Genomic DNA, 9192 nt, shown 5'->3' with positions numbered 1-9192 from the left:
GCATTGGTGTGAAGGTGTCAGATCCCTTGGAAATGGAGTGACAGACAGTTGTGAGCTGCCATGTGGGTGCTGGGAATTGAACCCAGGTCCTCCGGAAAAGCAGTCAGTGCTCTTAACCACTGAGCCATCTCTCCAGCCCCAAGATTTTTTTTATTTTATGTGTATGAGTTTTGCCTGTGTGTGCAGTGCCTGGGGAACTCAGGAGAAGGCATCAGATTTCCTAGGACTGGGGTTACAGACGATTGTAAGTCACCATGTGGGTGTTAGGAACTGAAAACCCAGGTCGTTTGAAAGAACAGGAACTCTTACCACTGAGCCATCTCTCCAGCCCCAATACAAAGCTTTTCTAATTTTTTTTTTTTGAGACAGGTTTTCTATGTAGCTTTTGGAGCCTGTCTGGGAACTTGCTCTGTAAACCAGGCTGGCCTCAAACTCACAGAGATCCACCTGCCTCTGCCTCCCAAGTGCCGGGATTAAAGGCTTCCCATACAAAGATTTAAGTATGAAAGTATATGTAAATTTTGTGACTACGTCAAGCTGTAAACACCCCAAATGTCCAATAGGTCAGCAGATAAACAAGTGTGGAATATCCATACGATGGAATAAGAGCAATAAAAAGTCATGCTCTGTTGTTAATGTATGGGTTTATGCTGGGTGCTAGAAGCCAGACACAGCGTACCCTTTAAGATTCCATTTATATGAGATTCTAGAAAATACAAAGTAGTCTGTGGTGACTGCCTGGAGAGAAAGAGGAGGGCTGGGGAGGATAGAGAAAATGGTAGAGGAGCACGAGGAGACTTCTGAGGTGATGGGTGTTTTGGCTGTGGTATCGTTTTATGTTGATATGTATATGTGTCAAAACAACTCAGATCCTACAGTTTAAATATGTGCAGTTTATTGTATGCCAGTTACATTTCAGTAAGCAAACACAATCTCCACATGCCCAGAGTGTGTTTTGGGTACTGTTTGGGAAGTGAAAGGCAACAGGGTTTTGTGTGTTGTTTGTTTTACAGTTTAAGAGAAGAACATTTGGGTTTGGAGCTGCTCAGCTGAAGCAGCCAAGGCTTTGTATGTCATGACATGCACATAAAACCTTCTGGACAAGGTTCAGGCTTCATTTGGTCTGTTCTGTGATTGTTGTGGAAAAGTTCAGAGCTGAGCTAGAATTCCAAATTTTAGAATGGGGAGATAATTAATGAAAAAACTGTTCTTGTTCACCTTTAGTTTTTTTCTTGGCATACAGCCATCAAGCACTGATGCAAGTCACTAGTGTTCTGTGAGCTTGGATGAAAGGCTGAGCAAGCCAGTGTATGAAGTAGGGATGAAGATATGAGGATTGTTAGGGCCAGTATGGTTAAGGATTGAAAGTCACACCTTGTTTTGAGGTGGGGTCTTGTGTAGTTAGTCTCAGCTGGCTTTGAACTTGATAGGAGGTAAGGATGACCTTGAACTCCTCTTCTTTCTGCCTCTCTAGAGTTCTGGCTTTGGGATTACAGGTGTGCACTACCATAATCCGCTTGGTATAACATCTTTGTCAGCATTGTCAACACTTCTACTACCGCTATGGCAACAGCACATTGTACTTTATGCCAGGCTTTTGTGAAGTGCTTCATGACTTTTGTCCCATTTAATCCCCACAAAAGCCTTCTGAGGTTGGTTGCAGAAACTGTGGTATAGGCAAAAAATTAAGTAATCTGATAGAGATCGTAGTGACAAAGTAGAGGCTGGAATCTGTTTGGTTCCAGCCTGGGGTTCATGTTCTTTTTTTTTTCATTTTTTTAAATATATATTTAAAAATTTTATTAGTGATGATGCACAAAAGTGTGTGGGGTGGGGGAGCTTGAGCCGGGGCTACGTGGGCTGCCCCTCATCTTCCTGCTGAATCTGCGAGATCAGCTGCTGACACTCAGCTGCCTGGCGCATGCGCATCATGACAAGACTCTCATAGTCCCTTTCTGACCGCACTGAGCCCTTTGATAATACTGCATCACTGTGATCCACTGTGCCCTGGGGCTGTCCCTCCAACCAGGAAATCTTCAGAGGGTTGTCCACCAGGCCCACTTCATTTCTGACAGCCAGCTCCGCGGCCCTGACAGTTGCAAACTCCACTATGGCGTTGCCTGCCTTCTTTCTGGAAAGCACCAGGTTGAGAACCTCTCCATACTTTTGCAAAAGTCTCAGGAGGACATCTCTGGAGTAGCCACCTTGGGACTCGTCCTCCTCGCACCTCCACTTCAGCTTTAGCTTGGGGGTTCCTTTGCCTTCAGTATAATCTGTTCTTCCTCGCAGCCTCTGTTCCCGGTCCTGGCGGATCTGCTCCTCGACCAGCCTTTGCTGCTCCTCCAACTGACGGGAACCCTCTTCTCGAAGGCGTGCAATCTCCTGTTCTAGTGCTGTGGTACTCTGGCTCTCCTCCTCTTCCTCACTCCCCTGGGCCTGGGCCTGCCGCTCCCGGGCCTCCAAGTCTAGCTTCACTTTCTTCCTTTTCTCATCAAGTCACTGGGTCCTCTCTGCTGCCTGCTTCTTGGCTCTCCTCACCTTGTCATACGCGGCCCTGGCTGCAGCATCGGTCAGTACCTCCAAGGCCTGGGAAAGCTGGTGGAAGAGTGGATTTTTGTCTGGGTGGCAGGAAAGCGCTTTTTGCCTGTATGCCTTCTTCACCTCTTTGTCTGCTGCCTTCTCCTCAATGCCAAGCAGCGCGTACAGATCCATCTTACTGTAAGAGCTCTTTAGTCACCGCCATGGTTCTAGCCCTGTCCGAATTGATACTACAATTCCCAGGAGTCTGTCTTTCTTTCTTTCTTTCTTTCTTTCTTTCTTTCTTTCTTTCTTTCTTTCTTTATTTATTTATTTATTTTTCTTTTTCTTTCTTTCTTTTTTCTTTTTTTCTTTTTTTTGGTTTTTCGAGACAGGGTTTCTCTGTGGCTTTGAAGCCTGTCCTGGCACTAGCTCTGTAGACCAGGCTAGTCTCGAACTCACAGAGATCCGCCTGCCTCTGCCTCCTGAGTGCTGGGATTAAAGGCGTGCGCCACCATCGCCCGGCCTATTTATTTATTTTTCGAGACAGGGTTTCTCTGAAGCTTTTGGAGCCTTTCCTGGAACTAGCTCTTGTAGACCAGGCAGGCCTTGAACTCACAGAGATCCGCCTACCTCTGCCTCCCATCAACACCCGGCTAGGGGTTCATGTTCTTAACACATTAGATAGTCATTGTCTTAGAAATGTAGGGGCCAGGAATGTAGCTCAGTTGGTAGAGTGTTTGCCTCACATGCACAAATCCCTGGTGTTATTCCTAGTGCTGCATAAACTAGCATAGTGACACTCTTCTTTAATGCTAGCATTCAGGATGTAGGGACAGAAGGATCAGAAGTTTAAGATCTTGGCGGCACATCAAGCTTAAAGCTAGCCTGGGCTACATGAGAGTCTCTCCAAAAATAAAAAATAAATTAAAAAAATTGAATATTGGTTAGGTGTGGTGGTGCATGACCACAACCCTGTACCCAGGAGACTGAGACAAGAGAATTGCTATGAGTCAGAGGCCTGTATGGGCCACATAGCAAGACAAGCTGGGCATGACAGTGCACACTTACAATCCTAGTACTTGGGAAGCTGAGGCAGGATTATGATTATTATATTTTGTCTTCTCAAGGTCTGTGAAGAATTTTGATGGGGATTGCATTGAATCTATAGATTGCTTTTGGTAGAATTGCCATTTTTACTATGTTGATCCTCCCAATCCAAAAGCAAGGGAGATCCTTCCATTTTCTGGAGTCCTCTTCAATTTCTTTCTTCAAAGACTTAAAGTTCTTGTCAAATAGATCTTTCACTTCTTTGGTCAGAGTTACCCCAAGATATTTTATGCTATTTGTGGCTATCGTGAAAGGTGATGCTTCTCTGATTTCCCTCTCTGCTTCCTTATCCTTAGTGTATAGGAAGGCAACTGATTTTTTGGAGTTGATCTTGTATCCTGCCACATTACTAAAGGTGTTTATCAGCTGTAGGAGTTGATTATTATATTTTGGTAAGAGGCTATGTTGCTGTTTCTGGAAAGTTTTTTTTATATCAATTAGATGGTCACAGAAAGTCAAACCATCTTGTCTACAGATTCTTTTTCTAGCAGCAGAGATAGTTTTTTAAAATTTATTTTTATTTTATGTGTATTGGTGTTTTGCCTGTATGTATGTCTGTGTGAGGGTGTCAGATCTTGGAGTTCCAGACAGTTGTGAGCTGCTGCCATATGGGTGCTGGGAATTGAACCTGAGTCCTCTGGAAGAACAGTCAGTGCTCTTGACCACTGAGCCATCTCTCCAGCCTCAGAGAGATAGTTTTTTGTTTTTTGTTTTTTTTAAGCGATCCTCAGTTTTCTTGCCTCACAACTTATTTGCAGTATGGTGGTGTGCATGAGATTATAACTGATCTTCACTTCAGTATTTCTCCTGTTGTGTGGTCAAAGTCTTTTTAAGTAAATCAGCTCTGTTTATTATCTGTATTCTTGGCTTCCATATTGACTGTCCCTTTTGGCTCCTGGGTGGGTGTCCTGTACCTGTTCTTTTCAAAGCCATAGGTGCCTGTGTGTCAGTTATGCAAAGACTCTCAGTTCCCCAAATCATCCTGCTGTCTCTTCCCTTTCCTGCTCCCATCTTCCTTTACAGCAGTGTAAAGGAGTGTAGTCTGCTTTACAAGATATTTGGTCAGGAGTCCCTGACAAATGTAAAAAACAGCACGTGACCAACTATGGGACAAATGCAGTTATTTCAAATGGAGAGGAGGAAGCTGCAAGAATTGCTTAACTGCTACTTTTTTTGTGGTTGTTGTTTTTTGAGACAGGGTTTCACTGTGTAGCCCTGACTTGGTAGAACTCGCTTTGTAGACCAGACTAGTCTTGAACTCACAGAGATCTGCCTGCCTCTGCTTCCCCACTGCTGTGATTGAAGGCATGTGCCACCATGCCTGGCACATAACTGACATTTTTGATCCCTAGATGATCAAAAGCTTGCCATCTCACATTCTTCGCATAACCTCATGTGCAGAGGCTTCTTTGCCATGTCCATACCTCTAGAAATTGGGACTGGGACATCTCAGAAGGTACTGTTTACCAGCTCAACACAGTGGGTATTTTGGTTGTTTCTCACTATCAAAACCAGTCCTTTGGTGCCTCTTTCTGCATATCTGAATGTGTGAGTGTTTCTCTAGGGTAGATTTGAGACATCACATCAAGGTGCTTGTTGTTCATTTTAATGGATACTGCCAAATCAATTTCCCAAGTGTCTATACCAGTTTATATTCATACACCAGTTTGCTAGGACCTCTCTTCCTGCACACTGTGCTGACTATTTTAGAACTCAATGGTTTTGCTTAAATTTCCCATATACTCAAGCTACTGACTCTCATTCTATACATGGATCCAGTACATGGAACTGGTACCCGGAAATGTGTGCAGTGCCTGTCAACTCCAGGAAACCATGGCTATCTGTGGGTGCCTTCTGCTTTCATCACTTTGCTTCAGAGTACCTTGCTTGTGTTTGGTCTTTTTTTTTTTTAAAGATTTATTTATTTATTATGTATACAGTATTCTCAGTACTCTTCCTGCAGGCCAGAAGAGGGCACAGATCTCATTACAGATGGTTGTGAACCACCATGTGGTTGCTGGGAATTGAACTCAGGACCTTTGGAAGAGCAGATGTGCTCTTAACCACTGAGCCATCTCTCCAGCCCCCTTGTGTTTGGTCTTATTCATCTCCTGGCATATATTTATTTTGGCCAGTAATCTAAATAATAAATCTATGCTTATATGTAAGCAAGAAAGAAGGAAGATTTTGTAGTTTGTGATGGGCTAGGGATGTTGAAGGGGTTTAGCTGAACTAGATTCCATTAAAAAGTTCCATTTTAGCTGGGCGGTGGTGGCGCACGCCTTTAATCCCAGCACTCGGGAGGCAGAGGCAGGCAGATCTCTGGGAGTTCGAGGCCAGCCTGGTCTACAGAGCTAGTTCCAGGACCAGCACCAAAGCTACAGAGAAACCCTGTCTTGAAATCCCCCCCCCTCCCCAAAAAAAGTTCCATTTTATGGACTGCGCTTGATGCCCAGCCTGATGATCTGAGTTAGCTTTCTAGGACCTACATGGTGGAAGGAGAGGAAGGACTCCCTCTAATGGTGCTCTAATCTTAACAGGCACACTGTAGCAAGCGCACACCCCACCCCCATGCCCAATAAATAATAATTTTTTTTTTAAACTGGGCAATGAGGGCACATGCCTCTAATCCCAGCACTTGGGAGGTAGAGGCAGGCAGATCTCTGTGAGTTTGAGGCCAGTCTGGTCTACAGAGCTGGTTCCAGGACAGCCAGGGCTAGACAGTCTCAAAAACTTAAAAAAAAAAAAATTAAAGTTTTCTTGTAAAATGTTAATGTAAGTGTTAGTCTGCATACTTTGTAGTGTTAAGGAGGCTGATGTTAATTGTGTTGTATTTGTGGTGTGTACCTTTTGGCCTTAAAGAATTAATATGGAGATACTGTAGAAACAAAATATGGGGTATATGAGAGAGACAATACGTAGCCTGGAATAATACCAATTAGAGAAAAATTAGGTTTATTTTTGCTATTATTTTCTTTTTCAGCTCATTTTTATGTATAGAAAACAATGATTATATGCTACCTGTAATTCTGTATTGTTCGTTTGTTTTTGAGTCTATTATATAGACCAAGGTTAGCTTAAAATTTAGAGATCTGACAGCCCTGCCTCCCCAGTGCTGCGATTAAAGGGGTGCACCACCAGGACAGGCTCTTTTGTGTTCTTTACTAATGTATTGCGTACATTTTGTTGTAATAGATTTAAAACACAACTTTCATGGTTGCATGGTAATTCATGAATGTATTGTAATTGTGACATTACTGAAATTTCTTCAAAGCTGTTATTTTACAATACAAATTTATAGGAATTCAAAAGATTTAAAAATTTTTGTTGCTGAATGGGTGGTGGCACACGCCTTTAATTCTGGCACTGAAGAGTCAGAGGCAGGCGTTCTGTGATCCAACCTGGTCTACAGAGCAAGTTTCAGGCATAGCTAGAGCTGTTATACAAAGAAACCCTGTTTTGAAAAACCAAAAAGGAAAAAAATAAAAGAAAAAAATCTTTTGTTGGCTGGGCAGTGGTGGTGCATGCCTTTAATCCCAGCACTTGAACGCAGAGGCAGGTGGATCACTGAGTTCGAGGTCAGCCTGGTCTACAGAGTGAGTTCCAGGACAGCCAGAGCTACACAGGAAAACTCTGTATTGGAAAGCCAAAATAAGTAAGATAAATAAATAAATTTGTTGTTACTATGTGTGTTATGTGCAATTTGTGTGAGGAGATAGAGGCATGCATGGAGGTCAGAGGACAGCTTTGTAGAGTTGGTTTTCTTCCACCTTTGTTGTGTTCCCTGATCAAATTTGGGGTGTCAGGCTTTCCTGGTAAGTGCTTTTACCCATCCACTATCTAATTGGCCTTTAGTTGTTTTTTTTTAAAGACAGGATTTCACTATGTAGCACTATGTAGCCCTGACTGGCCTGGAACTCACAAAGGTCCATCTACTTCTACCTTCCAATTGCTGAGATTAAATGATTTTTTTTAAAAAAAATTTATGATCATTGATGTTTTGCCTGCATATATGTGTGAGGGTTTTAGAAGCTCTGGAACTTAGCTGGTCAGTGGTGGCGTACACCTTTAATCCCAGCACTCGGGAGGCAGAGACAGGTGGATCTCTGTGAGTTTGAGGCTAGTCTGGGCTACAAGAGCTAGTTTCAGGACAGCTACATAAAGCTACACAGAGAAACCGTATCTTGAAAAACAAACAAACACCCTGGAACTGAAGTCAGAGTTTTAGTATTTATATGTTTGAATTAGAAGTTTGTTGTGATTGTTAAGGTATGTTCCTGCAAAATATCCCTACTAGCAGTGTTAGGTCTTAAACCCAGGACAAATGACAAAAGGCTGAGGTGCCTATTTAACATATCAAAGTGAACCTGGCCACCAGGTTTTCCCTGCATCCCTTGGTCCTTTACCTGTTACAGGGTATGGCTGGCATACCTCACCCCCACCATAATCCAGCCTTTTTGGTTATCTACATTCTTTTGGTCTACCCTTTTACCTTCCTGGCCTCTTGGTCTCCTCCTAGCTCTCCTCTCCCCATCTTCTCACATGGCCTGGCTCAGTCTAGCCATGTTCCCTCTGGACTCTCCCAGATGTCCCTGTCTCTGTGTTCTCCCTTTTGTCTATAATAAACTTTATCCCCCACCATACTTAGGAGTAGTCATCTCCTTTCTATTATTATTATTAATTTATCTGATGCTAAAACCCAGGATCAGTCATATCCTTCCTTTCTTAGTTCTTTTTTTCATTTTCATTCAGTCAGGTTATAACATAAAGGCATATTAATTGTGCCATATGATTTCTCTCCTAGTAGTGTTGACTATTTATGTAGAACTTTGAAGTTCATGTTCCATAATGGGAAACTTTGGAGTCATGCATCTGAATTCCCAGTGTTTCACCCCAACATTTTGCATTACTAGGTCAAAGCATGTGTGTGACAATTTTAGGTTAGCAATAAGGAAATGCATAATTTGCAAACTATTTCATGCAAATTATAGGTTTAGGAACTCTAACAACTGCAGATGTTTCATTCAAGTAGTGGTTTTATGCTAACAAAATGTTGACATTTTGTTTATATTTATAATGGGTGTCTTGTGTTCTGTATGTGCTTCGTGTGTATTTGTGGTTTGTATTACTGATTGCAGATGTACGAAGTCTAATGCAACACATGTAGTTATTTACTGGATGGCATAGAAAAGCCAGGACCTTTTACGTCCTGTGACAATTGATATATTTACTTTGTTTTGCTCCTGTCTCTTGTCTTCCCTCATTTCCCCTCCCCTCTCCTCCCTGGTTGCTCTCCTTCCCTCCCTCCAACCCTCTCTTCCATCCTCCATTCGTATTTGTCTTTTTCTTTCTGAGATAGGCCTTGCTTATGTAAACCAGACCAGCCATCAACTAACTCATGGTCCTCTTCCTTCAGCCTTCTTATTTTATGAGTGTGTGTCACCAGACCCTGCTATGTGTGTGTTTGTTTGTTTTTTGTTTTTTTTTTTTTTCGATTTTCCTCCTTCAGCCTTCTTATTTTATGAGTGTGTGTCACCAGACCCTGCTATGTGTGTGTTTGTTTGT

At 42.7% G+C, this 9192-nt stretch overlaps 1 protein-coding gene and 1 pseudogene across 1 annotated transcript in view; one reads left to right on the top strand and one right to left on the bottom strand.

The window, feature by feature from the left end:
• Positions 1-9192, top strand: part of Hectd4 (HECT domain E3 ubiquitin protein ligase 4) — a 198724-nt gene that overhangs the window by 7231 nt on the left and 182301 nt on the right. The gene's annotated exons all lie outside the window — the stretch shown is intronic.
• On the bottom strand, positions 1852-2743 carry LOC101997785 (annotated as a pseudogene).

This window comes from Microtus ochrogaster, chromosome 2, assembly GCF_000317375.1.
Source record: "Microtus ochrogaster isolate Prairie Vole_2 chromosome 2, MicOch1.0, whole genome shotgun sequence".
In the NCBI taxonomy this organism is placed as follows: domain Eukaryota; kingdom Metazoa; phylum Chordata; class Mammalia; order Rodentia; family Cricetidae; genus Microtus; species Microtus ochrogaster.
The sequence above is the reverse complement of the archived record's forward strand: the minus strand, read 5'-3'. Positions and strand labels throughout refer to the sequence as shown.